This window comes from Dermacentor andersoni, chromosome 10 (assembly GCF_023375885.2).
Source record: "Dermacentor andersoni chromosome 10, qqDerAnde1_hic_scaffold, whole genome shotgun sequence".
Taxonomy (NCBI): Eukaryota; Metazoa; Arthropoda; class Arachnida; order Ixodida; family Ixodidae; genus Dermacentor; species Dermacentor andersoni.
In genome coordinates this window covers 117,507,957-117,519,548 of record NC_092823.1, presented here as the reverse complement: position 1 = coordinate 117,519,548, position 11,592 = coordinate 117,507,957, and the positions used below count along the sequence as shown (strand labels likewise).

The 11,592-nt window shown below is 50.7% G+C and overlaps 1 non-coding gene across 1 annotated transcript; it reads left to right on the top strand.

Moving 5' to 3' along the window:
• The first annotated feature begins 11,198 nt into the window (after positions 1-11,198).
• TRNAT-CGU (transfer RNA threonine (anticodon CGU)) lies at positions 11,199-11,270 on the top strand. The gene has a single exon. It is a non-coding gene; the product is annotated as a tRNA-Thr (tRNA).
• The last annotated feature ends 322 nt before the right edge of the window (positions 11,271-11,592 follow it).

The following is an 11,592-nucleotide window of genomic DNA, read 5'->3' as shown; positions in this document are numbered from 1 at the left end:
TGTTCGGCGACACCATTGGGCGCAAGGCTGCCGCGAGAAAGGCTCTTGCGTCTCGTGTTCAGTCATCTACGGAGCCGTACGTTTCCTACATCCTCGATGTCTTAGCAGTATGCCGCAAAGCTTACAATGCTATGTTCGAAGCCGATAAAGTGTCACATATTCTAAAAGGCATCGCCGACGACGCTTTCAATTCGCTTGTTTTCGGCGACGTCTCGACTATCGACGCCATAATCAAAGAATGCCGTCGCCTTGAACAAGCTAAGAGCCGCCGTATCACACACCGCATCACGCGGCTACCCAACATTACTGCTACGTCGACATGTGAGGGTCGACCACGTCAGACCACCACCTGTGACGACGTCACCCGTATTGTTCGCCGCGAACTCGAGGCCACCTGTTCGCCAGCTTTCTCCACGACGCCTCACAATCCGCCAGCAACCACCATTGCGATGATCCAGGCCGTCGCCCGACAGCAATTTTAGAACCTGGGTCTGAACTCCGTGTGTTCCACGGCTCAACCCAGCGTTCCCCAGTTCTCTAGCGGTCCTCCTCCTCGTCGGCAGTCCTTTTCCACCACATCTCGCCGCAACCCGTCCGATTGGCGTACCCCTAATGACCGGCCGATCTGCTTCCACTGCTGTCGCATCGGCCACGTCACTCGTCACTGCCGCAACCGATGGCCGCCACCTCCTCGGACATACACCACCGCTTATTACCGCACCTTTGGACTTTCCGTTCCCTATACTACCCGCCATGAATCCACTGCCGCTGATGCCTCTGCTCCGAACCTTCGGTACAGCCGCTCGCCCTCACCTCGACGCCATCAGTCTCGTTTGCCCCAACCCCGTCGCTTCTCTTCGCCGCCTATCGCCTCCCGGATCCAGCCGGAAAACTAGGCACTGCAGCTTCTGGAGGTGAAGCTGCATTGTCGACCTTGCCCTCAAGTCCTCTGCTCACGTTACCCACGAACCGAAACCTTCTTGACGTTGACGCTGACGGCTATCCTGTTATGGCACTCATCGATGCAGGAGCACATCTTTCTATTATGAGTGCTGCCTTCCGACGACGACTCAACAAGCCCCTCACCCCAGCGTCAGCTCGCGTCGTCCGCGTTGCGGATGACGGTACTGTGCCTATCATCGGCATGTGTACGGCACGCGTCAGCATTGCCGGCCGCCACACTCCTGTCCTCTTCACCGTAATTGCTCATTGCCCCCACGACCTCATTCTCGGCCTCCATTTTCTCTCCGCACCTTCTGTTCTTATTGACTGCTCTTCCAATACCCTTCGCCTTGAGTTGCCGATGCTCGCAGAACCTTCTGACGCACCCCACTGCCGCTTACGTCCCACTGGCTTTCTTCGCCTGCAACCAAAGTCAATAGCCTACATCGAACTGTTGTCTTTCCCACCAGTTCCTGATGGCGAGTACCTCGTCACTCCTCTGCCCGACATTCTAATAAGGTATGACGTTACAGTGCCTCACAGTATACTTAATATTACTGGGAACCACACTCGCATGCCTGTCTGTAACTTTGGATTGGCAAAGCGAATTCTACCGCAAGGTATTTGCCTTGCCACCGTTGATTGTCTCGGCGACCAATACGTGGCAGAGTTATCGACCGATGGTTCTCGCGAGCTTAGCAGGCCCGTCGCGCCAGCCTCGGGTGCCGATCCCAATATAAAGAAAGTGGTTGCGACGGACCTGTCCTTGTCGCAGGCTGTAGAGCTTTGCCAAGTATTATCGTCCTACCCAGATATTTTCGACATCGACGATCGCCCTTTAGGCCAGACGCTCGCGGTGAAGCATCGGATTCTTACTGGCGATGCTACGCCTATTCACCGACGACCGTATCGAGTTCCTGCGTCGGAACGCCGAGTAATTCAAAACGAAGTCAACAAAATGCTCGATAAAAACATCATTGGGCCTTCTTCGAGTCCCTGGGCGTCACCTGTGGTGTTGGTTAAGAAGAAGGAAGGCACGTGGCGCTTCTGCGTAGACTACCGTCATCTGAACAACGTTACTAAGAATGACGTCTACCCGCTACCACGTATAGACGACGCCCTTGACTGCTTGCACGGTTCCAGCTATTTCTCGTCTATTGATCTTCGTTCGGGATACTGGCAGATTGCTGTTGACGATATGGATAGACAAAAAGCGCGTTCGTCTCACCCGATGGCCTATACCAACTTAATGTAATGCCGTTTGGATTATGCGACACCCCTGCCACCTTCGAGCGTATGATGGACTCCTTGCTCCAAGGTTTCAAATGGTCCACATGCCTCTGCTACCCCGACGACATCATCGTCTTCTCGCCAACGTTCGACACTCACCTTGAACGTCTCACAATTATACTTGATGTACTTCGAAAGGCGAAGCTGCAGCTTAACTCGTCCAAATGTCGTTTTGGCCACTGGCAAATTACTCTTCTGGGCCATCTCGTTGATGCTTCCGGAGTACAGCCTCATCCCGAAAAAAGATCGCGCTGTCAGAGAGTTTCCGGTTCCGAAGACAGCCGCAGACGTTCGAAGTTTTGTAGGGCTCGTACTTTCGTCGTTTTGTTCCAGATTTTGCGACAATTGCTAGACCCCTACCTAATCTTTTGAAGAAAAGCGTAAAAATTCTCATGGGGCACTGGAGAGGCCGCCGCCTTCTCTCGTCTCGTCACTCTTCTAACCTCACCACCCATTCTCGCCCACTTCGACCCTGATGCCCCTACAGAATTGCGTACAGATGCCAGTGGTCATGGCGTAGGTGCCGTCTTAGTCCAGCGTCAGCGTGGCCGGGATCGCGTTATTGCTTATGCAAGCCGCCTCCTAGCACCATCAGAGCGCAACTATTCCATTACGGAACGAGAATGCCTTGCTGTTGTCTGGGCGGTTGCAAAATTCCGTCCTTACCTTTACGGGCACCCTTTTTCCGTAGTCACTGACCATCTTGCTCTGCTGGCTCTCTTCGCTAAGAGATCCTACAGGCCGGCTTGGTCGATGGGCTTTGAGGCTACAAGAATTTTCATATTCCGTGGTGTACAAGTCTGGCCGCCTGCACCAAGACGCTGACAGCTTGTCGCGTTACCCTGTTGACGACTCTGACTCCTCTAATATTGCCAGTGCTTCTAGCGTATTCTCTGTATCACAGCTGCTTCATTTCGGCCGACGAGCAACGACGTGACGCCTACATCAAAGCACTCATCGCCCGTTTTGAGCACTTTCCGGCCGATGCTACTCTACGCCTCTTCGTCCTCCGCGACGGTACTCTGTACCGTCGTAACCTTCATCCGGAAGGCTCTGAGTTCCTACTAGTAATACCTAAACACCTCCGCTCCACCGTTATAGAAGAGCTTCACGACGCACCAACGGCAGGAAACCTCGGCGTATCTCGAACCTATTACCGTGTACGTCGCCGTTTCTTCTGGCCGGGTCTTGCCCGTTCCGTACGACGTTACGTCGCCGCTTGTGAAGTGTGCCAACGACGCAAGAAGCCTTCCCAACTCCCCACTGGTTACCTGCAGCCGCTCGACATCCCTGCCGAGCCCTTTCATCGTGTCGGCTTAGACCTTGTCGGCCGATTTCCCGCATCTACATCAGGGAACAAATGGGCTGCAGTCGCGGTGGACTACGCGACCCGCTACGCCGTAACCGGTGCTCTTCCGACCAGTTCCTCCTACATGATATTATTTTGATGCATGGTGCTCCGCTTCAATTGCTAACAGACCGTGGCCGTACGTTTTTGGCCAAAGTCATCGACGACATCATGCATGCCTGCTCAATACGGCATAAATTTACCACCTCCTACCATTCCCAAACGAACAGCCTCACTGAGCGCTTGAACCGCACCCTTACAGATATGCTATCCAAATATGTTTCCGACGACCACCATGACTGGGACCTGGCTCTACCTTACATTACCTTTGCATACAACTCTTCCCGTCTCGAAACTGCTGGCTTTTCCCCATTTTACCTCTTGTATGGCCGCGAATCAATGCTACCACTGGACTCTGTGCTTCCGTCCGCCACAGCTTCAACTAGCGATTATGCCCGTGATGCAATCGCCCATGTTGACCACGCTCGCCAACTTGCGCCCGCTGGTCTACAAGTGTCTTAAGACAAGCAGAAGCAACGCTACGACCTCCGTCACCGTGATGTCCATTTTGTGCCCGGCAGCCTCGTGTTGCTTTGGTCACCTTCGCATAAAGTTGGCCTATTTGAAAAACTCCTTTCTTGTTACACAGGTCCATATCGCGTGCTCCGCAAAGTGACCGATGTCACCTATGAAATTGCTCTAGCAACGCCCACTACGTCCTCCGCTGTGACAACCAGTGACATTGTCCACGTTGCCCGACTCAAGCCCTACAACTCTCCACGTGCCTTGAATATTTAAAAGCACCGCGACGGTGCTTTTGCCGCCGGGGGCGTAGTATTACAATATCATTGAGCGGTGCTCAAGAAACGAGCCGCGGCGAGAACGACGATGAAGTTGGTCTGTGCGCTTGGAGCGAGCGAGTTTCGGCCTGGCTGCCTGGCTCCAGTGTAAATAGCCTATAAATAGCCTCTTCTGTCTGTGTCTTTCCACACGCAACAATATTATCTTTGGCAGTTGTACGCCAGACTAATGCACAGTAGTTCAGGTGCAAATTAAACAATGTATGATGTATTTGTAGTTTCGCGGACACCGGCAGCATGCTAGGACCATGGGATAAATTTCACAGAGCATGGCCATTCGGACAAATCATTAACATGTGCATCCCAATTTGCCTTAGATGCAGAATAGACAGGAAGAATTTTGTAGTTATCAACAAGCTCTATTTATCGACCTTCGAAAGTTATAATATATCGTTTAATGTTGCTTTTTTATTCTTTGCGTGAAAAATCATGACCTTCATTTTCACAGCATTCACATTTATTTGACGTTCCATGGACCACACGGATAACCTCGTTAAAGACTCGTTACATTGCGATGACGTTCAATAACCTTTCCATGGCCCTTGGGGAGAAAAATAGCGACGTCCATTGGAGCCATCTGACGGGTTGTGAGACTTGTGTATCGAAGAGTTCTTGCTTGTTTTTCGGCAATAATTTCTCGAAGGTAGTCACGTTTGCGTTCGACGAATCCCATAACTTGCCTCCTCCTCCGACAAGAGGCAGGAGACACTCCTGCTCCGTGTTTTTAGTAGACTCGTTGAAGAAGCTGCCGAGGCTATGACCTGCAATAACACACTTTCGTGAAATCGACTTTCATAAGCCTGTGACTTGAGGGACCTCAGCCGCTGTGAAAGATGACGCTGGTGCTCTTATAGTCAGGAATAGTTGTTCGTACGTGAAGGCAGCACATATGAGAAATATTTAGTGAAAAACCGACTAGGCCATGCTGGTGCAGCCAGGTGCTAATGACCATGGGGATTTCCGCTCGAAATCACGTCGGCTTGATGATCAGGGCCATGAGGTTGTTTTCTAATAAAAATATTCATTGGTAACATACCGGTAAATGCGAAAGAAATGCGTTAAGATGACGCCGCACCTCTTTGAGGTCTCAGATCCCAGATGATTTTAGCCGCGTTCACCATATTGCAAAGTGTTGTTCAGGAGCTCACTCGACGCCCGTCCTGCTTCTTCCATGAGCGAAGCGTTACTGACCAAGTGCGAATGTACCACAGTCAATATATATATATATATATATATATATATATATATATATATATATATATATATATATATATATATATATATAATATGTGTGTTGCTACGGATAATGCCAAACCGGCTTTATTTCAGGGACGAGATTGATGGTGAAGTCAAGATGGCGCCCCGCAGCTGCACCAGCTAACGTCTTCTTCCTCTACTCCTCGCCCGGCTCATGCCGTAGCAATTCCTGGTTGCCAGACGAAGCCCGCTGGGCAAGTCCAAATCACTCCGAAAGCGTAGGGTGACACCGCTTAAGACGGCCAACATGTACTAACTGGGTCCGGCTAGATTGACGACCAGCGGACGTCAAGCGTTCCATCACGTACGTCAAGTCGCTCAAGCGATCTACAATGACAAATGGGCCCGTGTACCGGGGTAAAAATGTTTCGCATAATCCACGTTTGTGTTCCAGCTTCCACAACCGCACAAAGTCTCTTTTAGCGTACGAGAAAGACTGGTGTCGGCTGTCATAGTGCTCTTTCGATTGCTGTTGTGATGCCACAGTACGAAGACGAGCAATATGCCGGGCTTCTTCGGCAAGACAAAGTATCTTGGCAACAGAGTACTCCCTGTGAAAGTCAAACGGTACTACAGTGTCAATGCAGCTTAGCGGTGAACGTGTGTAAAGGAGATAAAAATGACTGTAATCGGTCGTCTCATGCTTTGCAGTATTATAAGCATAGGTGATGAAGGGAAGTACGTCATCCCAATCCTTGTGATCAGAAGATACGTACATGGCCAGCATGTTAGACTTCTGTTCGTACGTTCTACAAGCCCATTTGTCTGAGGGTGATAAGGCGTTGAATGACGCAACTGCGAACTGCAGAAACGAAGCAGTTCCTCTACGGCGTCCGCAACGAACTCACGACCGCAATCGCTAATGATGACACGAGGAGGACGATGTCGAAGAGTAATGAATCGAAGCAAAAACGTTGCAACGGATGCAGCTATTGAAAATGGTACGGCCGCCGTTTCCGCGTAACGCGTCATATGGTCGACACATACGATCACCCGTCGGCTGTCGTTAGATGATCGGGGAAATGGGCCCAGCAGATCGATACCCACTTGTTCAAATGGCAGGCGAGGTGGCGGCAGAGGTTGGAGAAGACCTGGCGGAGTGGTCGTAGGGCGCTTGTAGCGTTGACATTCTTCGCAACTGGCGACGTAGTGCTTGACGGTGTCGCGTATTCTGGGCCAGTAAAAACGCTCCTGTGTCCGGTTCAAAGTTCTGATGAATCCTAGATGGCCAGAGGTCACATCGTCGTGCATGGCTCTCAGTATGTCCGTTCGCAGACTCTGCGGCACCACCAGAAGGAAGCGTGCGCCTTTAGCCGAATAATTGGTCTTGTAAAGCAGGCCGTCACGGACACAAAATCGACCGGTGCCTCCAGGACGCGATGCGGCTACAAATAGAGGTTCCAAACTAATATCATTTTCCTGCTCTGCTGTGAAAGTCATGGAGTCTGGGACTGTAGAAGAAATGGGAGCAAAACAATCATCAAAACTGTCTTCGTAACATTCCGTCGTCGTCAGAGGAAGGCGGGAGAGACAGTCCGCATCTGCGTGGCAACGCCCGGACTTGTAATAAATAACGAAGTCGTACTCATGCAGTCGAAGCGCCCAACGTGCCAGTCGTCCACTCGGGTCACGGAGGTTCACCAACCAGCATAACGCGTGGAGGTCAGTAACGATAGTGAACGGGCGTCCATAGATATAAGGCGTAAATTTGTGGACAGCGAAAACAGCTGCCAAGCATTCTTGCTCGGTCACAGTGCAATTGCGTTCCGCGTTGGTCAAAGAGCGACTTGCATAAGCCACAACGTGTTCAGCTACTTGATGACGTTGCACTAGTACGGCACCGATGTCGATGCCACTGGCATCAGCGTGCACTTCCGTAGGTGCGGATGCATCGAAGTGACGCAGTATGGGCCCTGACGTTAGTAGAAACTTTAGCTGGCGGAACGCGTCGTCGCAAGCCGATGTCCAGTTGAAAGAGACGGCTTTTTGGAGAAGACATGTTAGGGGGTACACCGCGTCGGCGAATCGTGGGACGAAGCGACGAAAATGCGAGCACAGGCCCAAGAAACTCAACTCCCGCACTGACTTCGGTGCTTCGAAGGAGCTGACTGCCTCAATGTTCCGTGGATCTGGTCTCACACCGTTTTTGTCGACTAGATGCCCAAGTACTAACGTCTCGGTTTCCCCGAAACGACATTTCTTGGAATTTAGGATCAAGCCGGCTTGTTTGACACAATCCAGAACAAGACTGAGACGGCTGTTATGCTCACTCAATGTGCTGCCAAAAATCACCCCATCATCGAGGTAGCACAAACAAATTTCCCATTTAAGTCCTCGGAGGATAGTACCCATGAATCGTTCGAATGTTGCTGGCGCGTTACAAAGGCCGAACGGCATGACGTTAAATTCATAAAGACCGTCTGGTGTCACGAAGGCCGTTTTCTCCTTATCGTCTGGGTGCATGGGTGATGAAAAGTAGACAGCGGAATGTAAAGAATCGATGACATCATCAATTCTAGGAAGCGGATACTCATCCTTTTTGGTGACCGCATTCAGTTTCCTGTAATCGACGCAAACCCGCCACGATTCATCCTTCTTCTTTGCTAAGACTACTGGTGCTGCCCACGGACTAGAGGACTCTTGAACAACACTTTTCTGCAGCATATCTTTCACCTGTTCAGCAATAACTGTCCTCTCTGTTGAAGAAACGCGGTAAGGCTTTTGCCGAATGGGGTGAGCAGATCCGGTGTCAATTCTGTGCCGAGCACGAGAACGCAAGAGTGAAGCCTGCTTGTCGCCTTGTGTGAAATCGAACACAGAAAGATGTGCCCACAAAACTTGTGCGAGAGCGTGACGCTCATGCGAGGGCAGTACCTTGTTGATCATCCGTAGGATCTGTTCTTCAGAAGTGCGTCGGTGGGGAACGCTAGTACGAGACTGCTCCTCCTCACTTAGAACTGTAATGGAGCTGTAAGTAATCTCGTCAAATTCAGCGAGCTTCATATCACGCGGGAGAACAGCAGGGACGCAAGAACAATTGAAAGCCCACAAATTTGAGGCGCCATTCGCTACTCTCATGACAGAGCGTGGTACAAGTACATCTTTCTTTGCACAGCTCGACGTATGTGGCTGGACTTGCACGTCGAACGATGAAAGGTCGGCAGCAGTGAAATTGATAGGGATACGTGACAGTGACCAAGGCGGTAGCAGCAAATCGTTCGAAACAACGCAATAGTTTTTCACTGGTAAGGATGTGTCGGCAAGGGTGGCGAGAAGCGCGCTATTCAAAGTAATTTCGCCTGTGCCACAGTTAACGGACGCACCACAATCCTGAAGAAAGTAAATTCTGAGAATCACGTCATGAGTGCACCATGGTAGTACGAGAAATACTGTTTTAAGATCTTCTCCTCCAAATAAAACACTTGCAACACAAATACCAAGGGGAACTAGGCACTCTCAACTGTCACCTTGAAACGTCACACCATCATTACACGGGAACATAACTTTCCGACCCAGCCTCTCTTTGGAAGTCACACTCATGACGGAAACGGTAGCACCAGTATCGACTAATGCTGTTGCAGGTATACTATCAATTAACACACGCACTTTGTTCTTCACCATCATAATAGGCAGAGGAGTATTTCGCAGAGACGCAGACTGTCGGGCGACCTTACTTCCATCGGCCGCGCCGGCTAGTTTCCCGACAGCGTTGGTTACGTAGCACGTCGCCGTGGTGACGGTGAATGGCGTTTGCGACTGGTTTGGGGCGTCAGGCTGCGGTCTGAAGCTGGCGAGCCACTCCTTCTACTGTATCGACAGAAGGTATTCCGGGGTGGCGCGCCTGTGGTGTTTGCAGTATCAGGGTCTGTCGGCCAACGGTCGTCATAACTGTCACGTTCAAAATTAGGCCAAGGTGGTGGCGGGCCATATGTTCTTGTCCGTCGGCGCCGGCAACAAAAACTAGCAATGTGTCCTGAGGCGCCACAACTGTAACACACAGGCGATGCGTGACCGACGTTGTAAGCCTCGGGGTCAACCCTGGGACGCTGCGAATAATCGCGATCTTCCGAATTCCGATTCGTGATGGTAGCTCGACGAGTTCGTTGATCGTGCATCATGTCATCGGTAAAGGTACGTCGGGCTGTCGCAGCTGATCGACTCGCCAGTCAGCGACGCCTGGCATGGCAGACAATCCGGACACAGCAGATGCATGTTCTTGAGGTTGGTTGGAAGCGCAACCAAGGTGTTCGACATTCGCCCCTTTGGTGTGTCGTTCAAGTTCTTCGCGGACCTTTTCCTTATAGTTGCCGCAAGGTCAAATTGAAAACCGTAGTTGTCGTTTTCGTCAACGTTTCCACCGTTGTGACATTTGCTAACCTGCCGAACTTTGGCGTGATACGGCGCAGCTTCAAGGCCTCAAATGTGCGGCAATGCTTGATGAGGTCGGCGACCGAGGCGAGACTCTCCTTTCCGAATAAATAAGTGTAAAAATCCTCGGCTATGCCTTTGAGAAGGTGTCCAACCTTCTCCTCTTCGGACATTCGAGGATTGACCGTTTTACAAAGCTTCAGGATCACCTCTATATACGTTAAAACACGTTGGCGGGCTAGTTGGTTAGAATCTACGTACGTAATCTATGTACGTAATACAGGTTTCACCTGGGACCTGAGCGCGCTGAAGCAATGTCTGCTCCGCGCGCTTCCTTTTCGTGGTGGAATCGCCAAAGCACTCTGTGAGGTGAGTAACGAAGCTGTCCCACGTTGTAAAGGTAGGTATCTTCATGGTTCTCGAAGCACACTAGCGCAGTGTCTGTGAGGAAAATAACCACATTGTCGAGCTTAGCCGTGGAGTTCCAGCCGTTGTACTTGCTCACACGCTAGTAGTGGGTGAGCCATTCCTCCACGTCTTCGCCGAATTTTCCTGAGAAAGGGCGGGGCTCCATCTGATGCATCCAGGCGCCGGTTGTTCGCACTCAAGCAGCCATAGAAGGCTGTTGGTCGCCGCTGTGGGACATCGGGATCTCAAGAGGGGTTGGAGGCAGTCGAGCGAGGCGTCGGCTCCGGCGTCGCACTTGCTGCAGCAGCTCCGTCGTCTCGGTCGAAGTACCCCGCATCTCCACCACAAAACTGTTACGGTTAATGTTAAACCGGCTTTATTTAAGGGAGGAGATTGATGGTGAAGTCAAGATAGCGTCCCGCCGCTGCACCAGCTAACGTCTTCTTCCTCTTCTCCTCGCCCGGCTCATGCCGTAGCAATATATATATCGCAAGAAGCCAAAAAAGACACCAAGGACAACACAGGGGTTAATACCTGTACCTACTAATTCAAATAAAGAAATTATGAACTCATGGAAATGAAAGCGGATGAAAATCAACTTACCGCAGGTGGGTAACAATCCCACGTCTTCGCATTACGCGTGTGATGCTCTACCAATGCTAACACTCCCAGGGTTAGTTATATTGGAACACAGAAATACCTCAGAAAGCGGATGGGTAAACGGCGCCGCGGTAGCTCAATTGGTAGAGCATCGCACGCGTAATGCGAAGACGTGAGATCGTTCCCCACCTGCGGCAAGTTGTTTTTTCATCCGCTTTCATTCCTATTAGTTTATAACTTCTCTTGACTAGGCATTTCTAGTCATTTCTAATCAATTCTGGTTATTAGAAACCGTTGTTAGACATATTGGTCAATTCGGAGTCATTAATAGTCATTATTAGTCATTACAAGTCATTATTAACCTCTGTTATTCGATACTATAACGTTATCATTCACTAACTGTCACTATCAATCATTTTTCATTCTTTAATCTCTCTTCATATGGCGTGATGACACTTCGGCGGACGCTCCAGTGGTCACGTCTACTGACAGAAACCTCACCATGAGCCTAGAAAGGCT